The sequence below is a fragment of the Chenopodium quinoa genome, unplaced genomic scaffold (assembly GCF_001683475.1).
Source record: "Chenopodium quinoa cultivar QQ74 unplaced genomic scaffold, ASM168347v1, whole genome shotgun sequence".
In the NCBI taxonomy this organism is placed as follows: Eukaryota; Viridiplantae; Streptophyta; class Magnoliopsida; order Caryophyllales; family Amaranthaceae; genus Chenopodium; species Chenopodium quinoa.
Genome location: NW_018744304.1, coordinates 533,730 through 553,147, shown reverse-complemented (window position 1 = coordinate 553,147; position 19,418 = coordinate 533,730).

The window sequence follows — 19,418 nt, the reverse complement described above, 5'->3', positions numbered from 1 at the left end:
ATAGATGCTACAAGTGGACATGCTCTGTTAAGCTTCATGAACACCTTCTCAGGGTATCACCAAATCAGCTTGCATAGACCAGACATGCAAAAAACTTCATTTATCACTGAAAGTGGGGTGTACATACATTTCCATGCCCTTCGGGCTGAAGAATGCAGGGGCTAGGTTTCAGAAAACAATGGATAGGGTGTTTATCCACCAGAAAGGGCAAAATGTAGAGGTGTATGTAGATGATTCAATTGTCAAAAGCATTACACAAGCAGGTCTTATTTTGGATCTGGAAGAAACATTTACTACGCTGAATAAATATCACATCAAGTTGAATTCCAAGAAATGCGTTTTTAGGCGAGTTTTGCAAAGTTCCTGGGTTTCATGGTGAGTGAAAGAGGAATCAATGGTAACCCCGAAAATGAGAAGCAGTTCTTAGTCTCCCAGAACCAAAGTGCACCAAAGACATAATGCCCTTAACAGGGAGGATGGCAGTGCTAACCCGTTTCATCAGCAAATCAGCGAACAACGCCTTACCATTTTATCAGCTGTTGAAAGGAGATAGAGAATTCAAGTGGGGTGAAGAGGAAGAGAAAGCCTTCTTAGGGATCAAATAGCATCAAACCAAGCTCCCCACAATGATCAGCCCAGATTAGGGTGAAAAGCCCCAAATGTATATTTCGGCCTCACCATAAACAATAGGATCAGTCCTCTTGGTATAAAGTAACAAGCAACAACGGTCGGTTTATTTCGTGAGCAATGTTCTAACTAAGACCGAACAAAGGTACCCGCTAGTGGAAAAGTTATCACTAGCAGTAGTGACAACAACACGAAAGTTGAAGCCCTACTTTGATGCACATGTGATTCAGATTCTCACCAACCACCCGCTGGAGAAAGCTTTGCGGGAAATGGATGCATTAGGACAATTGTTGAAATGGGCAATTGAGCTCTGTGAGTACGAACTGGAAGTCAAACCAAGAGCGGCCATAAAGGCTCAAGCTCTAGCTGATTTCATAGCGGAAGCCTCGTACGAAGAAAAGGAAGGCTAAATTGGATTTTGGAAGGTGGCGGTGGACAGGTCGGCCACCCAAACAAGCAGCGGTGCGGGAATAATTCTGACTTCACTAGAAGGCAATGTGTTCGAATACACCATTAAGTTCAAGTTCAAAGCATCAAACAACAAGGCAGAGTACGAAGCAAACCTGGCTGGATTGCGCTGTGCATAGCAGCCAGAGCCAAGAAAGTTCACTTGCAGACTACCTCTCAGTTGGTGGCCAGTGAGCTGAAAAGAGAATACGAACTAGGGAGCGAGCAATGCAGAAATATGTAACCAGGTTCAAAGAATTAGCAGCCCAACTGAGGCATTTCCAAGTGGATCTAGTCCCCAGGGCAAAAAATTCTCAGGCTGATTCACTATCAAAGTTAGCCAGTTCCACTCTTCAAAGCATCACAAGAACAGTCATGGTAGAAGTTTTAGAGGAGAGCAACATTGCTGAAAGTAAACAGGTGAATTGCACCACCTAGCAACAAGCATGGTTCTCAGACATAATGGCATACAAAGTGCACGACATGCTGCCTAAAGACACAACAAAAACCAAGAAATTCAAAAAAGATGCAAATTGGTACGTAGTGATGAATGGAGAACTAAACAAGAAAGGGTTCTCAAAACCACTCCTAAGATGCATTCCTGAGTGGGAGCAAGAAGGAATCATGGAAGAAGCGCACTCTGGAATATGCGCAAATCACATCGGTGGGAAAGCCATAAGGGTTGAGATTCTCTGAAGAGGAACATACTAGCCAATGCTAACACAGGATGCTTAAGCATACGTCAAAAGATGTGAGAAGCGCTAGAAATATTCACCAGTCATTAATCAACCAACAAATGATTTAACTCTAATCTTCAACTCGATCCCATTTGCCTAGTGGGGAAAGGACATATTGGGACCATTCACCACTTGGTTAGCGGAAAGGAAGTACCTCATTGTGGCAGTGGATTACTTCACCAAATGGATTGAGGCGGAGCCCACAAAATACATAAAATCATCCCAAGTCAGAAACATTCATCTGGAAGAATATCATCAGAAAAATTCGGGGTGCCATAGTGTATAATCTTTGACCATGGCTGCCAGTTCGACTGTGACACCATCAAGGATTACTTAGAAGAGCTTAATGTTGAAAGGAATGGTGTTCTTCCAACAAGTGTATTATTCCGATAAAGGGTTCAGAATTATTACAGAGCTAATTCTTGAGTAAGGTCAAGTGATCGGAATGCCTAGGTGGAGGCCGCTTCCGATCAGTAATATCAGGGTACAATGGATATTACAGCTTAATCTTAACTGAACCCTTCGGGTCGAACCCAATCGAATCTCCGATCCGAGACGTCGAATTAATCCGAAAGGATTTAATGAGTCGACAAAGTTTTACGAATACAGACGTCGAAAATCGAGCCTAAGGCGTCGATAAAGCAACAAGTATGAGCGTAGTCATAGCTAGGCTAGGCTAGCTCATAGCATGCCTAGGTGCATCATGTGTGTGCTAGGCGCACCATGGTGTGCTAGGCACCATCACAGCCTAGGCGCGCCCTGGCAGCCCATCGCAAGCAAGCAGCATGCTAGCATGGGTGCCTAGGTGCGCATGGCAGCTATCGCAAGCCACACAGGCACCAGGCAGCCCATTGCAGCTAGCAGCATGCTAGCGTGGTGCCTGGGTGCATATGGTGCCCTATCGCAGCGCACAGCCCTTGCTAGGCACCATCGCAAGGCCTAGCACCACGCACAAGCACCATCGCAATGCCAGGGGCATGCGTGTGTGTGCGTGTGTGTGCCTCGCAGCCTCGCACACTAGCCTCGCACAGCAGCCGCACTGATGCGTGGGGGCTGGTGCGTGTGCGTGCAATGGCTGGCTAGGTGCTAGGCAGCAGCACCACGCATGCACATGCATGTGCGTGTGCGCATGCCTCGCACCAAACACAAGCAGTGCTAGGTAATGGCTAGTGCGAGCGTAGCATGGTGCCAGTGCGTGTGGGCAGGAGGCATGTGCGCATGATGCGAGGGTCAGTGCGGCCAGCATGCGTGGCTCGCTAGCAGCACGCATGCTGGCTGTGCTAGCGATGCGATGCGAGAGAGAGATGCGTGGTGCGATAGGCAGTGCTAGGCTGCCTGCAGCAGCAGCACCTAACACTGGCCAGCACCAGCGCCTAGCATGGCCTAGCACCAGGCATGCGAGGCTGCTGGGCAGCACCATGCTAGCTGGCTGGGCTGGCCAGCGCCATGCTAGCTGGCATGCTAGCTGGCAGCAGCCCATCATGCCCCTTGTATGTGGCGGTTTGAGGGAGTGGGGACCAATTGGCTTAGAGCATGCCTTGGGGATCAAGGCAATGGTCCCCCCCCAAGGTTTATGGTCCTCACCTAACCTTCTCTCTCCACTTGACACTTGTTGCATTGTGATTAGTTTTGTTTATTAATTTATTTTGGAAATAAATTAATTAGCAAAAATCCATTCTCCCAAATTGGTTGGGGAATGAGAATCAAGGGATCATTTCCCTATAAATACCAAGCTTGGTATTGGGATTTGAAACAACCTTGAGTGGAATTAAAAAGGCAACTCTTGAAAAGAGTAAACCTTTGATTCGTAAAACTCATAGTTATTTTGTCCGAGTCTTAACTAACCTTCAAGACTTAGGACGCTCGGGTCGGGTCGAGGGTACGATCCGTCGGAGATCTCGTCTTTTCGGGATTTTGAAGTAAGAGCTCCTTGGGAGCGAAGCACGCGTCAAAGGTATAATTCTTGTCCTTAATCTTGTTTGATTAAGTTTATGCTTGTTTAATTGCTTTAATTAAGGGGCGGGTCTTGGTGGGTTTCCTTCCGCGTAGTGTCGGGTCACTACGAAACCCTTCAGCGGTATCGGAGCCACGCTCCTTTTAATTTTTGCAATTATTGTTTAATTAAGGTGTTTTAAAGAATTTAATTTTCTGGTTCATGTTCATCTAATTAGATTAGATGCTCGTTTTAATTAATTTTTTAAAACTCGGTTTTATTATCGATTTGGCTCTCAAACCCAGATTTTGGCTCAAAAATAGTGATGTTTGGGTGCAATCGACATTCTAGAACTGTTTCAACTCTTGCAGGGTTGTCCAGAAGCCAAATTCGAACCAGAAACCCATTTTTTCTAGGGTTTTTCGTTTTTCAACGAAAATTTTAATTTTTTTTAAGCCTTGATTAATGCAAGCATTACAAGGTTAGATTAAATGCACATTTGCATCACTAATCTACTGGTTTTAAAATATCCTTGAGCATAATAATGGAGTGTTTATTAGTGCTTAAGTTGATATACCAACTTATCACATAAACTTGTTTTTCACAATTTTGCAAATAAATTGCAATAAGGTGTGAAAACTTGTTGTGATTATGTTATTTTAAGTTCCCAAGTAATGTTAAAGTTCTAATCTTTAAGTGTTTAAATGATTGGAACCCTAACCCTAAATTCCATATTGAACAAAGTTTGGATTTTTTCATGTTTTGGTTGATTAAAATCCATTAAGTTCAATTACTTGTGAGTAAAATTTGATTAATCTTCATATTGGAAGATGTAATCTTGGTATTTTACACAAGTATGCAAGTTGGAAAATTTTCTCATTGGATGGTTAATTTATTTTTCCAACTCCCTTTTGTTAAATCCATTATTGATTTGCATATTGGCAAGATCAATTTTGGACATAGCTCATTTTATTTCAAGCATAAGGTTTGACCTAATTTTGTTCAAAATTGAAATTTTGGATAAATTTAGGCTTATGCACTAATAAAAAAAATTGTTTAAGTTAGACTTAATATTTGTTTTATTTTATTTTTCCCTCAAAATTAATTCTAAAAATTTGATTTAGAATTGATTATTGTCACACACAAATCAGATTACATTCCGAGTAAAATGCACGCAAAACGATGCAAAATCGCAAGCGTCGCCAAGGCTAGACAGGCTTCTTAGCAGCCCACATGTAGGCTGCATGTGGTGCGCATATGGGTGTGCATCGCTTGGTGCGTAGCTGTGTGGCGTGGAGGGGGTGCTGTGTGGTGCGTGTGCTGGCGCATAGGGGCCTTAGGCTGCTGGTACGCTTGTGCGGCTGCTGGGCAGCGAGGCAGCAAGCCCCAACCAGCCAGCCCCCTGATGCTTGTGCTAGCGAGCAGCTAGCATGCGTAGCACGCGTAGCATGCTGCTGGTGCTAGCAAGCTAGGCAGGCTGTGCTAGGCGCACTTGCTAGCTGCCAGCACCACGCACCATGGCGCAGGGGCCATGGGCTGCCTAGCAGCCATGGTGCGCCAAGCATCATTGGATGATGCCCTTTTTGCTTAACGTTGAGCTATGATTTTGCGATCTTTCCCGTATTAATAATTTTAATTAATTATTTTAACGAGGCTAAAAACCTTGATTTTCGTTTTTGTAAAATTTTGACAAATTATGGGTTATGCCGACTTAATTAATCGGATTAATTAAGTACGGATGCGGAATTTAGTGGGAGCTTAATTAAATGCGTTAGCATTTTGCGTTTAGAAATAATGAATTAAACCACTTTGACTAGTTTTAATTAGGCGCGTTAATTGGATTAACGACCTAAGTTAGTTACTAGTTTGCGTGTTTAATTGTGTATTTCGTAAAATTGCATGGGCCGTTCACAAATAGTGAACGGGTGAATGAAAGGTTTCTTTCAAAACAGGTTGTTTGAAAATGGCAACTAGTGGGGCCCGACTAGGATAGAAAATACGGACTGCGTTCCGTTATGTATTTTTGTAAATCTAAATACAGTCTGCGAACCGTTAAGTATTTTTGTACTATTTAGTTTAATCCTAGTCGTTCTAGCTAGCTTCTTTTATTTCATTTTGGCCAAGAAGTCTCAATACGGCGTTTTGAGGAAGACCCATGGAAATGGAGATTTCAAGGGGTCATGCTAGTTGCCAAATGCATCTATTTTTATGCCTTATATATATATATATATATATATATATATATATATATATATATATATATATATATATATATATATATATATATATATATATATATATATATATATTGTTATTATATATGTTTGCTAGATGCATGTCTAGGATTTCTATGATGTTGCGATGATTAGTTAAGTTCACTTAAATCAACCAACATAGAAACCCTAGGTCCCTTAATAATATTAATATTGAGCTAAAAATTAGTCGTTCCAAGAGCAACACTTACCAAACTAATGCGCGTACGTGATGGATTACGCCAAAGCGAGACATCACTACTTCCCTAGAAACGTAAGGTATACTAGGTATACAAGTTGTCTTGGTTAAGCTCAACGATATCAGTAAGTAGTCCTTAGATGTCGTGGCAAAAGAGATAAAATGTCAGGAATGCATTAGATGCGACATTTTATCAAACCGAGAGTAGCTTTGAGCTATTAGCAATTGGATTGCTTACCTTAAGATATTTAATGGTTAAGACAAGCCAAAGCATGATTAACTATTTCTTGATCTTTGGGATCTCGGAATCATTTTATTCTCTCCCATAAGGGACAATCTTAAAATGCGTGGATAAAATGTTCAATAAGTGTGAGTAAGTGCATGAACGCTTTAAATTTCAACTTATTGATGTATGAATGGTTTTTCACTTCAAATTCTTTCAATTGTAGAAATCATGTCTGCAAGTAACTCAAACAACAACCAAATGTGCCCGGAACTCCCTGATAAGTTAGCTATCAAGCTTAATTTAACAAACCTTGATGAATGGGAAGAAGAACTCAGGAAAACTCTCCGGAGTTGTTCCAAGGAATATGTTCTGGATACTTCCCTCCCAACTCTCTGTTCCTAGACCCTTTTGAGTGACAAAACTTATTGTGCATGGTCAAAAGACTGCAAATTAGTGTCACAACTAATGGCTAACTCCATCCCGGAAGAATGGAAAGAAAAACTTCCATTCTCTTTCCTAGACTTGTTCCTTGGAGGACTAAGGGATGTTGTCGGTGTGAGATTCTCTAAGAGTTTCAACGACAACAATGATGGACTCTTGTTTGAAGTGACTAGGTCACTTACGGACATGAATGTAAAGCCGTCGGATCAAGGTTGTCATGCGAAAGAGAGGTACCATCTTTGGTCTATGGTCTGCAAGACTAAGTTCAGACCGGGTATGCCCCTCCGACCCCGTGTGGAAAGAATGACTAAGCTCTTCAAGCACATGGAACTCCTTGGAATTCCACTAGAAGATGGAATGGCTGGTCATATTTTGCTCACTTCACTCCACTCAGGATATGATGCATTAAAGGCATATATTTCTGATTCAAAGGAGACACATTCCTTAAAGAATGTGGTGGAGCTTCTGCACCGGGCCAACTCATTTGGGGCAACCAGAAGACCATCAAGAAGGAGGGATCTCAAGGTTAAGGCTAAGATGTGTTGCTTCTACTGTGGCGGGCAAGGCCACTTCAAGAGAGAATGCAAGCTCTTTCGGGAGGAGGAGGAGAGGAATGGAGCATCCACCTCAGGTATCTTCCTTAACACTTGTGGGTTAAGCTTATCATAAGGTATTGGATACCAAGTATGACTCACTTAATGTTGCCTTTTCAGGGACCAAGTGAGAAGCTTATCAAGTGTTGGTGCATGAGAAAAAGACGACGAAGATGGTTTTTCGGTCGTGCTTGCATGCACTATTTTGTCTATGACATGTAATTAAACTATTTATAGTTTTCATCATGCTTTGAACATATTATCCATGGTGTTGGACACCTAGGAATTTTAAATGTAAGATTTTTTACAATAGTTGTTTCAAGTTTGTCTAACAAGTTTATGTTCAATCACATTGCATGATTTACATATGACAAAAGTTGATACCACTAAGCTAAGACCATCGAGTCGAATCAAACCTACTTGTGGCATTATCGTCTTGGTCATATTAACATCAAACGCATCAAGAAACTTCTTTAAGAAGGTGTTCTTGACTCATTCGACTTAGAGTCATTTGAAAATTGCGAAGGATGCTTATTAGGCAAGATGATCAAACATCCATTCTCCAAGTTAGGAGAAAGGGCAAGTGACTTATTAGGTCAAATACACACGGATGTATGTGAACCTATGAGCACACCCGCAAGGCAAGGTTACCGATATTTCATCACCTTCACCGACGATTATAGTAGATATGGCTATATCTACTTAATGTCGAATAAATCTGAATCCTTTGAAAAGTTCAAATAATTTCAGAAAGAGGTTGAAAATCAACTTGGCAAGAAAATTAAAGCACTTCGATCGGATCGAGGTGGCGAATATTTGAGCTATGAATTCAACGATCACTTGAAAGAATGTGGCATTCTTTCAGAGTTGACACCTCCCGGAACTCCTTAATGGAACGGAGTGTCCGAACGGAGGAATCGGACCTTGTTAGACATGGTTCGGTCAATGATGGGTCTTAGTGAACTCCCTATCTTGTTTTGGGGACATGCGCTACAAACAGCAGCACTAACACTAAATAGAGCTCCGTCTAAAGCTGTTGAAAAGACTCCATATGAATTATGGACGAAGAAACCTCCCAGGTTGTCTTTTCTCAAGATTTGGGGATGCGAAGCATATGTCAAGCGATTAATTTCGGACAAACTTCACCCCAAATCGGATAAGTGTTTCTTTGTAGGATATCCAAAAGAAACCAAAGGGTATTACTTCTAAAATTAATCCGAGAACAAAGTGTTTGTTGCTCATGATGGTGTCTTTTTGGAGAAGGATCACCTTTCCAAAATGACAAGTGGGAGGAAAATCAAACTCGACGAAGTTCGAGAGGACGAGCAACAATGTCAGCTTGACAAAACTGACAATCTAGATACTTTGGAAGCATCTGAGAAGATTGGTCAGAGTCAAACGGATAATGTAAATGCTCAACCGATTACCCTACGTAGGTCGCAACGGCAAAGATCTCAACCAGACAAATACCTCGGTATTGTCTTAATTGATGATCAAGACATCCTAGTTATGGATGGTGATGAGCCGGCGACATACAAGCAAGCTATAACGAGCCCCGACTCTGCAAAATGGCAAGAGGCCATGAAATCCGAGATGGACTCCATGTCTGAAAATCAAGTCTGGGACTTGGTGAATTTGCCCGAGGGTTATACACCCATTGGATGCAAATGGATCTTCAAAGTGAAGACAGACAAAGATGGAAATGTATCGATATACAAAGCTAGACTGGTGGCAAAAGGTTATAGACAAGTCCACGGGATTGACTATGATGAAACCTTTTCACCAGTTGCAATGCTAAAGTCCGTCCGGATCATCCTAGCGATTGCTGCATATTACGATTACGAAATATGGCAAATGGATGTCAAAACCGCCTTCCTTAATGGGATTTTGGAAGAAACTGTGTATATGACACAGCCAGAAGGTTTTCTCGATCCAGGCAACGCTAGAAAGGTTTGCAAGCTGAAGAAGTCCATTTATGGACTAAAGCAAGCCAGCAGGAGTTGGAATCTGCGATTTGATGAAGCCATCAGCAAGTTTGGTTTTATCAAGAATTCAGATGAATCTTGTGTATACAAGAAGGTCAGTGGGAGTGATATTGCATTCCTAGTCCTGTATGTAGATGACATACTACTTATTGGAAACAGCACAAAATTGTTGAAGTCCGTAAAGGGCTGGTTGGGAATGTTCTTTTCAATGAAGGACTTAGGAGAGGCACAATACATATTGGGCATCAAGATCTACAGGGATAGATCTAAGAGGGTGATTGGATTAAGCCAGAGTACTTACATTGATAAGGTACTGGCTCGATTCAACATGGAAAATTCCAAAAGAGGGCATTTACCCATGTCCCATGGCATAACTCTCAGCAAGAAACAGTGTCCACAGACACCTGTTGAGCGAGAAAGAATGAATCAGATCCCGTATGCTTCGCTAATCGGATCGATCACGTATGCAATGATATGTACAAGGCCGGATGTATCGTATGCCCTGAGTGCAACGAGTCGATACCAATCGAATCCAGGAGAGGCGCATTGGAATGCGGCCAAAAACATCCTTAAGTACCTAAAAAGGAACAAGGATAAGTTCCTGGTGTATGGAGGCCACAAAGAACTGGTTGTTGAAGGTTACACCGACGCTAGCTTCCAGACAGACAGAGACGACTTCAAGTCACAGTCGGGGTATATATTCTGTCTGAATGGAGGAGCGTTCAACTGGAAGAGTGCCAAGCAGAGCACCAATGCAGACTCTACAACTAAAGCCGAGTACTTGGCCGCTTCAGAAGCAGCCAAGGAAGCTGTTTGGATTCGTAAGTTCATCAGTGAACTTGGTGTTTTACCCTCAATCAAGGGACCGATAGACCTCTATTGTTATAATAGTGGAGCTATCGCTCAGGCCAGAGAGCCGAGAGAACACCAGAAGGTCAAACACGTGCAAAGGCGATTTCACATGATAAAGAGAATGGAAATCCGAAGGTGAAATCAGAATTTGTAAGATCGGCATGGATGATAATGTAGCCGATCCTTTGACTAAACCTTTGCCTCAAGTGAAACACAACAAACACGTTGAGGCAATGGGAATCAAGCACATAGGAGATTGGCTTTGATATTCCCTGTACATGTGTTTTAATTAAACAGGGTTGATTTAATGTAAGACACTGTACTAAAACCATTCATTAATGGAGTAATTAAATTTGTGCAAAATTATCATTCACTCCATTACTATTTAATTGTGGTTTAGAATTAAATAATGTGTCCATTCGATTTACAAAACAGGGTATCAAGACCATGTTTTGGATAAAGAAACACCTGTTAAGTGAACATTGAATATTAAATTGAAAAGTATCCCTAATCTAGGTCATCTAACAGATGGACGATAGATGACCGCCATAAATTAGTGTGTAGTATGATTTACAGCACCGTTTCTTGTGCTGCGAGGGCGTGACAGTCATAAATCATTTGCACAGGTACAGTTTAGAACTTTACTAGATAAGACCTATGAGAGTACTTTAAGAAAGATTAAAATTTTGTCATAAGTACATTTCTCATTATGATTATCGGAACTTATTTCCTCCGACCATGAGTACTGTGAAGTTTTCTTGTTTGAGTACTAGGCTCTTTGATGTTTCCAAACGTCTGCCGTAACTGGGGATCATAAAGGGAACACTCGGGAGTCTATGTCCTCTTAGTAAGAAGAACTTACAATACAAGACTGGGATTGTCCCCCTACTAACAATAGGGAAAATGTTTTGTTGTTTAAAAGGCCGCTCGAAGAGTGAGACTGTAAAATGCATGGCCATGCTCAGATGGATTTTAGAAATCATCTGCTTGTTGACAGTCGAACTCGGAGATCGAGAAACACTTCTGAACGTAATCAGGATGACAAAGAATCTTACCTTATAGCTCACGAAGAAAAATTAAGTGACAAAGGAAATGAGCTATACACAATATGCACACTTGTTCGGAAGGACAAGTGGGAGATTGAAAGGAATGGTGTCCTTCCAACAAGTGTATTATTCCGATAAAGGGTTCAGAATTATTACAGAGCTAATTCTTCAGTAAGGTCAAGTGATCGGAATGCCTAGGTGGAGGCCGCTTCCGATCAGTAATATCAGGGTACAATGGATATTACAGCTTAATCTTAACTGAACCCTTCGGGTCGAACCCAATCGAATCTCCGATCCGAGACGTCGAATTAATCCAAAAGGGTTTATTGAGTCGACAGAGTTATACAAATACAGACGTCGGAAATCGAGCCTATGGCGTCGATACCGAGCGTCGCAAAATCACAAGCAACAAGTATGAGCGTAGTCGTAGCTAGGCTAGGCTAGCTCATAGCATTCCTAGTGCACCATGTGTGTGTTAGGCGCACCATCGCAAGGCCTAGCACCACGCACAAGCACCATCGCAATGCCAGGGGCATGCGTGTGTGTGCGTGTGTGTGCCTCGCAGCCTCGCACACTAGCCTCGCACAGCAGCCGCACTGATGCGTGTGGGCTGGTGCGTGTGCGTGCAATGGCTGGCTAGGTGCTAGGCAGCAGCACCACGCATGCACATGCATGTGCGTGTGCGCATGCCTCGCACCAAACACAAGCAGTGCTAGGTAATGGCTAGTGCGAGCGTAGCATGGTGCCAGTGCGTGTGGGCAGGAGGCATGTGCGCATGATGCGAGGGTCAGTGCGGCCAGCATGCTTGGCTCGCTAGCAGCACGCATGATGGTTGTGCTAGCGATGTGATCCGAGAGAGAGATGCGTGGTGCGATAAGCAGTGCTAGGCTGCCAGCAGCAGCAGCGCCTAGCATTGGCCAGCACCAGCGCCTAGCATGGCCTAGCACCAGGCATGCGAGGCTGCTGGGCAGCACCATGCTAGCTGGCTGGGCTAGCCAGCGCCATGCTAGCTGGCAGCAGCCCAGCATGCCCCTTGTATGTGGCGGTTTGAGGGAGTGGGGACCAATTAGCTTAGAGCATGCCTTTGGGATCAAGGCAATGGTCCCCCCAAGGTTTATGGTCCTCACCTAACCTTCTCTCTCCACTTGACACTTGTTGCATTGTGATTAGTTTTGTTTATTAATTTATTTTGGAAATAAATTAATTAGCAAAAATCCATTCTCCCACATTGGTTGGGGAATGAGAATCAAGGGATCATTTCCCTATAAATACCAAGCTTGGTATTGGGATTTGAAACAACCTTGAGTGGAATTATAAAGGCAACTCTTGAAAAGAGTAAACCTTTGATTCGTAAAACTCATAGGTATTTTGTCCGGGTCTTGACTAACCTTCAAGACTTAGGACGCTTGGGTCGGGTCGAGGGTACGATCCGTCGGAGATCTCAACTTTTCGGGATTTTTAAGTAAGTGCTCCTTGGGAGCGAAGCACGCGTCAAAGGTATAATTCTTGTCGTTAATCTTGTTTGATTAAGTTTATGCTTGTTTAATTGCTTTAATTAAGGGGCAGGTTTTGGTGGGTTTCCTTCCGCGTAGTGTCGGGTCACTACGAAACCCTTCAAATGTCAAGTATGTAAGTGCCTCAGTATGTCACCCACAAAGCAACGGCCAAGCAGAAGCAGCAAACAAACAGATTTTGATTGCTTTGTAAAGAAAACTGGAGGAGCACAAGGGACTTTTGGCTGACCTGGTGCCAGAGGTGCTATGGGAAAATCGAACGACTAAGAAAGAAGCTAATGGCAAGAGTCCATTTTCCTTAACTTATGGAATAGATGTTGTTATTCCCGTAGAAGTGCAAATCCCCAGTCTGCAAATCCAACATTATTAGCAGCAGGGTAATGTGAAGCGCATGTTGGAGGAATCAGATCTCCTCCCAGAAGTGCAACTAAAAGCTGTAGGGTTTTGTAGAGACCATCTCTACGTGAAATAGAAACCCCCCAAGACCCGCCCCAATAAATAAAGCAATTAAAGCATGCATAAACATAATTAAACAATAATTAAGAGAAGGGAGAAAGAAGTAATACTCTTGAAGTGTGCTTCGCTCGTAAACCGAGCTCTTACTTCGAAGCTTAAAGCCTTACAAGCGTGACGGCCTCCAACGGCTCGTACCCACGATCTGACCCGAACGATCTTCGTCTTGAGGGTTTGTCAAGACATGACCAAAGATAAAACTAGAGTTTTACGAACTTAAAGGTTTTCTTAATAATAAGAGATGCCTTTTTGAGTTCCACTCAAGTTGATTTCCAAATGCCCAATCATGGGGTATTTATAGGGAAATGCAACTTGCACTCCCATTCATGATCAATGTGGGATAGCTTGCATTTCTAACTAATTAATTTAAATCAAAAATAAATTAAAACATAATTCAATCAACAATCAACAAGTGGCATAAGGAGAGGAGAGGTTAGGTGAGGACAGTCACCAAGGGGGGGACCATTGCCTTGCTCCCAAAGGGATGGCTCCAAGCTTTGGTCCCCACAACTCCAAAATGGCATCAAGGCAATGGCAAGCTGGCAGCCTGCCTTGCTAGCTAGCCAGTCAGCACAACACAACAAGCCCGCACAGCCCAGCCAGCGCATGCTGCTGCTACTAGGCGAGGCCTCTAACTCGCTGTTGTGCTTGGTGCTGCCATGCGAAGGCACACACACACACATATAGTGCAAGCACGCACAATGCTGCTACACTAGCAAGCACGCACAGCACGTTGCTACGGCTGGTGCTGCTTGGCTAGCAAGCACGCATGCATACGCATGCTGCTGCGATGGTGCGGTGCTAGCGATGCACGCACACACGCACATGCATGCTGCTGCGATGGTGGTGTGCTAGCGATGCACGCACACACGCACATGCATGCTGCTGCGATGGTGATGTGCTAGCGATGCATGCACACACGCACATGCATGCTGCTACGATGGTGCTGCGAGCAGTGTTAGGCCTTGCCTAGCGCCAACGCCTAGCATGCCAGGTGTTTCGGGGTTTTTTTATGTCATGCGCGAGAGTTACAATTCCAGGACTGGATTTGTGCGCCTGTACCTGCAAAACAACGGAAACTTCGGTTGGTAGGAGCTCCGCCTCCGACGATCAAGTTAGAACATGTTTAGGAGTAAAAGGTGCAGAAAGTAAAGGTGATCTGGTTCCTCCTAGGAGAGGAGTGATCAAGCTAGTTGCGGTGGGTAACCTTGGAAGGTATGCAATTAACGCCAAGTAAGGTCTACCAATTAATGTGCACGTGGGGTAATCTCTGAATTAGTTATTCTCTTGTTTAATGGAGGTTAAGTACGTGCCCAATACTAGGTTAAATGGTAAACCTAGGATGGATTGGGCTTTCCTTGGGATTCGGGTCTTGTTGGCCGTTTTCCAGGTTGGCAGGTTATGGGCCACGTGGCGTAGCTTGATTGTTCCATGTTGGACCTCCTAGGGGATGACACGTGGCAGTCCCTGATTGGTTTAACATGGCTGACACGTGGCAGATGCTGATTGGTCCACGTGGCGGGGAAAAATCCCCTAACATTTGCCCCTCACAGGGGTCACGTGGCTCGTCACATGACACCTATGACAGGTGTCGGCCTGAGACAGGTCGTATGTTTTTTCCCGCCTATTTTTGAATTTAGGGTGTGACCCTTCAAATTCTAGGATAACCCTACATAAGGGCGCTTGACCAAAGTTTTGTTCACATTTTTGAACTTTGCAAGAGAACTCGGAACCTTTGAACTTGTGCTCTGAGACTTTCTGGACAACTGATTATCAACCGACTATTTACACTAGCTGACTGTTTGTAGTGACCGGCTGCTTTCACCGGACCAACTGCTTTAGACTTCCATCTCTTTTCTCAGAAAACTTCAGACTTCAGGTAACCGTCTGTTTTTCTCTTACACATTTTCATTTCTTTGCTTTTTCTTTTGAAAATATGGTAACCTGAAAGCACCCGGCACGACCTGGGTTAGTTATCTGTCGGTCACTGGGGACGGCTGAATCTAGGACTAGGAGTGCCGCATACCCCTTTCTGGACCAAACTTTGCCCTGTGCTCCAAGTCCGACTGTCTCTGTGCCTCTGCAGGACACTATAGCCAGAACAAAGAGGACGGCCAGATATACAAATTCAGACGGCTCCTCGTACTATTTTCAAATGAGAGAGCTTTCGGACCGGTCGCCTGGTGCCCGGCACTCCAAGTGATTCAATATTGGGAGAATCTGAGGAAGTTCAGGCAACAAGTCCTGTCCTTATTGATATGTCCGGACAAGAGGTCATTTCCGAGAAATAGGAGTCGGCCACTTCTGGGAGTTCAAGCGACTCTGAGTCTAGCTCATCCAGCCGGCATTCTCCAGATTCAAAAGAGAGGCATTCTCATCTTCATGAGGCAAGAGCATCTCATGCTATTGAAAAGGGGACGGCTGGTCAGAGCCGTCTGCTTCTCATAGGGAATTGAATACCCCATACTATTGCCATGTCCTAAAGGGCAGGCGGAAAGCCATGGCCGAGATACTTGGAACATTTAGGGTCGACCATGTAATGAGATATGGCTACATGCTCTCTGTCCCGGACCCTAAGGACGCGGTAGTCTGGTTTGAAGAGTCCAGCTACTGGGACGAGTGTTTCAGCTGCTTTGAGGCGACCATTAAAGCTGGACTTAGATTTCCCCTACATCCGGCCGTGGAATGGATCCTAGAGGGATACCAGATTGGGCTCTGGCAGCTTGCCCCAAACTCCTAGTTTAACATTTTGGGGTATGTGGCCGGCTGTGAAATTTATAGGGTGGAACCAAGTTTTGAAGCGTTCGCCCACATGAATTACCGTAGCCGGACCCCTAAAACAAGCGATACCAGATGGTATCAAATTTCAAGCCACAAGGGCTATTTAATGACCAGGGGTAAGGAGAACAAATGGAAGGATTGGCGGAACACCTTCTTCATGTCTACGGCCCCGACAAGGCTTTGAACAAAAAATACAATAGGTGGAACAGGGATCCACCTTACTTAGCAGGCGGCTTTGACCTGCCGCCTGTTCCTCGTGAAGCAAAAGAGGAGATCCTAGACCGAGACTCTTCAAGGTGGACATCAGGGCCAATCCTACTATAGGGGTCCGAGAGCTTATTCCTCACAACTGTTTACTAAAGTTCAAATGGTTGTATGATGAATACTTTTTGGCCGCTTGTGGCCTCAGTGAACGAACGACTAGAGGTAGACGGCCCACTATTTCTCGTGTCTTTGCATTCCTTAATTTGACTGAATATTTTTCTAACTCTGTGATGCACTGCTTGTAGATAAAGCTATAGAGAAGAGTATTGCCTCCGAAAAAGCAGCCGCCCTTCTGCGCGCCGCCATTCTTGGCCAGAAGCGGCCTTCCTCTAACTCGCCTTCAAAGGAGGCGTCCAAGGTGAGCTTCTGATGTCCTTGGGTTTTTATTTTTATTTATTTGTTTTTACTTGGTTGTTTGTTGCAGGGTGAGTCGCCCAGACCTTCTCCCTCCCAGCAGACGGATCCCAAGGCCTGTAAGCAGACGGCTGGGAGTACGCCTGGTTCTTCCAGGAAGCAACCTGCTGATAAGCAGGTGCGAACCCCCAAAGTGCGGCAAAGCAAACAAACATCCCTAGGGACAATCGGCCTGTTGCTCAAATTTCCTCAAATTAGGCGGTATGTTGCCCCTCATTCTCATATGCCATTTTAATTATCTTTGTTATTGCAGGCGCCCCCCAGGAGCCGAACCTGGTTCAAATGGCCAAGTCCATGCTCAAGGCCATTCCCCTCGAGGAGAGGGAATCTGTCAGGGGAGTCGACACCCTTGACCTAGAGTCAATCCTGGCTCTTCTTTCTGAGGTCAACTTGATTTAATATTTCATTTTGTACGATAAGTGGCGTTCCTTGCCGCCTGTTTATAAGATCACTTCTGATGCCTGTTTTTGTGTCTTGAAGGCCATGCTCGGAGTGTATGGTCTCCGCAAACCCATCCATGAAAAGACCAAGAAGGTAAAAGCTGCGAAGGCCATGGCCGCCTCTGATTGTGACAAGGCAATGTTCCAGATTGCCCAAACTGAAATATTGACCACATACATTCTGTATTATCAGACGTCTGCCACATTGCAGGTCAAGAATCAGTCAGAGGCGGCCAAGAAGAAGAACCTGGAGTTGGAAAAGGCTTTGAAGGACCTCTAAGCCCAATTGCAGTCATTGAAGCATGCAAACCATGCGGCCGAAGAACTGCGCAAATAAAAAACGAAGCTCAAAGAGCGTCTGGCAAACCAGGTGGAGGCCCTGACCAAGCAACTCAGCGCTAAGGCTGAGTCCGAGAAGATGGCCCTGGTCTTGGATATGATGGAGGACTCTACTGCCATTATGAAGATGACCTGGACAACCCTCTTCCCAGACTTAGACTATGAGCAATGGGAGTCCAAATTCGCCGCCTGCACTGGTGAATATAAAATCAAAATTATGCAGCAGGCGATCAATGAGGAGGAAGAGAAGGCGGAGGATGAGGAGAAGGTGGAGGACGAGGAGGCCAACTCCACTTCTATGGATGAGGACCAGGGAGAGGGCGATGAAAATTAGGCGGACTCCAATCAAGAGTAGGCGCGTGCTAACGAGAAACAACAAGGGAGTGTGCTAGATGAGCAGGCGCCTAATGTTAAAGCCTAACAGGCGGCCGCTGTTAATAAAACCCCTCTCTCCAATGCTTAAGCTGTTTTAATTTTTCAACTCTTCTCCGGCCTGTGTGCCGTTTGTTCTTGTATCTCTTTACCCGACCAAGGGGTCGGGGTCTATGAATATTTTGCCGGTCTTCCTGGTCGGCTGTTTATATATGAATGTGACAACTGTCTTGTCGTCTTTTCGAGCAATCTATTTTGTTATTTCAGTTTGCCAAATCTTTTTGCCAAGTATAGAATGTCTTCAATAGCCGTTTGTTTACCATACCGATTGTTCTTGCTAAGTATAGAATGTCTTTAAATTTTAACATTTGAATGTTGCTAAGTATAGAGGACATCTTACTGGGTGTCGCAACCGACTGTTATTGTTGCCCCTGACCGACTGATTGTTTCTTTATAAGTCAGTCAGTCATGAGTTCAGTCGGTCTACCCTTGAAAGCTTGGGAGAATTACCCAGGCCGCCTGTTGGTTGCGCTCTTGCACAGGTGGTTGTCTTTGGGGTTTTGAGCAATGGTCGTAGTAGGCGTAGTTAAGGAGCTAAGTGCCTAGATCTTAGCAGGATTCCTCAAGCTTTAGTTCCAGTTGCACAATGGTAATCAGCGTTTGACTTGGGCCATTGCGGGTAGTTGCCTAGTTTCAAAATCAGCCGGCTATCAGTGTTAGAAAAGTAGGAACAATTTTCTGCGATATTCGGCCTTGTGGTGCCACCTAGGTGTTTGGACGCTAGGTTAACTATTTACCAAGTTTGAAGGAAACAGGCCGTCTGTATAGGTTCCAAAGAACGACGGTTCACATGTTCTGATGGGATCCGCCTGTATCGGCTATAGACGTTCCCTAATTAGGTCTAGATGGAATAGTAGTGGACGGTCGCCTGTTTTCAAGAACAGGCAGTCCTTTCATACTTTTGGTTCCATTCTTGGGCAGGAGACTGGTTATCCAGTTACCACCTCTTTTGTTTGAGAAAAGCAGCGGAGGCCGCTTGACTTCCTTTATTTGCCAAGTTTTTCTTGGCTATTAACCCAAATTATGCCAAAATGTTTTGGCAGTTTACAGGGCGTTGCTGTTTGGTAGAGACAGGCCGCCTGTTCATGTGGACGAGGCGTCTGGTCTGTACAACTGCGCCTGTATTGGTGGACCAAGTTGGAATAGTGGCCAAGTACCCTTGTTTGCCAAAAAACAAATTTTCTTGTACCTTATAGGTTCCAAACTAGACCGGGTGACTATGAGTCTCCCTTGGGGCTACTTAGTCTCCGCCACTGATTTGAGTAGTAGAGGTACCAGGCGGCGTAGACCGGTTGGCCCCCTTGATTTGCCAAGTTTTGCTTGGCTATTAACTCAAAAGGTACCGTCTGCATTTATCCCAAGTAATGACAGGCGATCATCCGA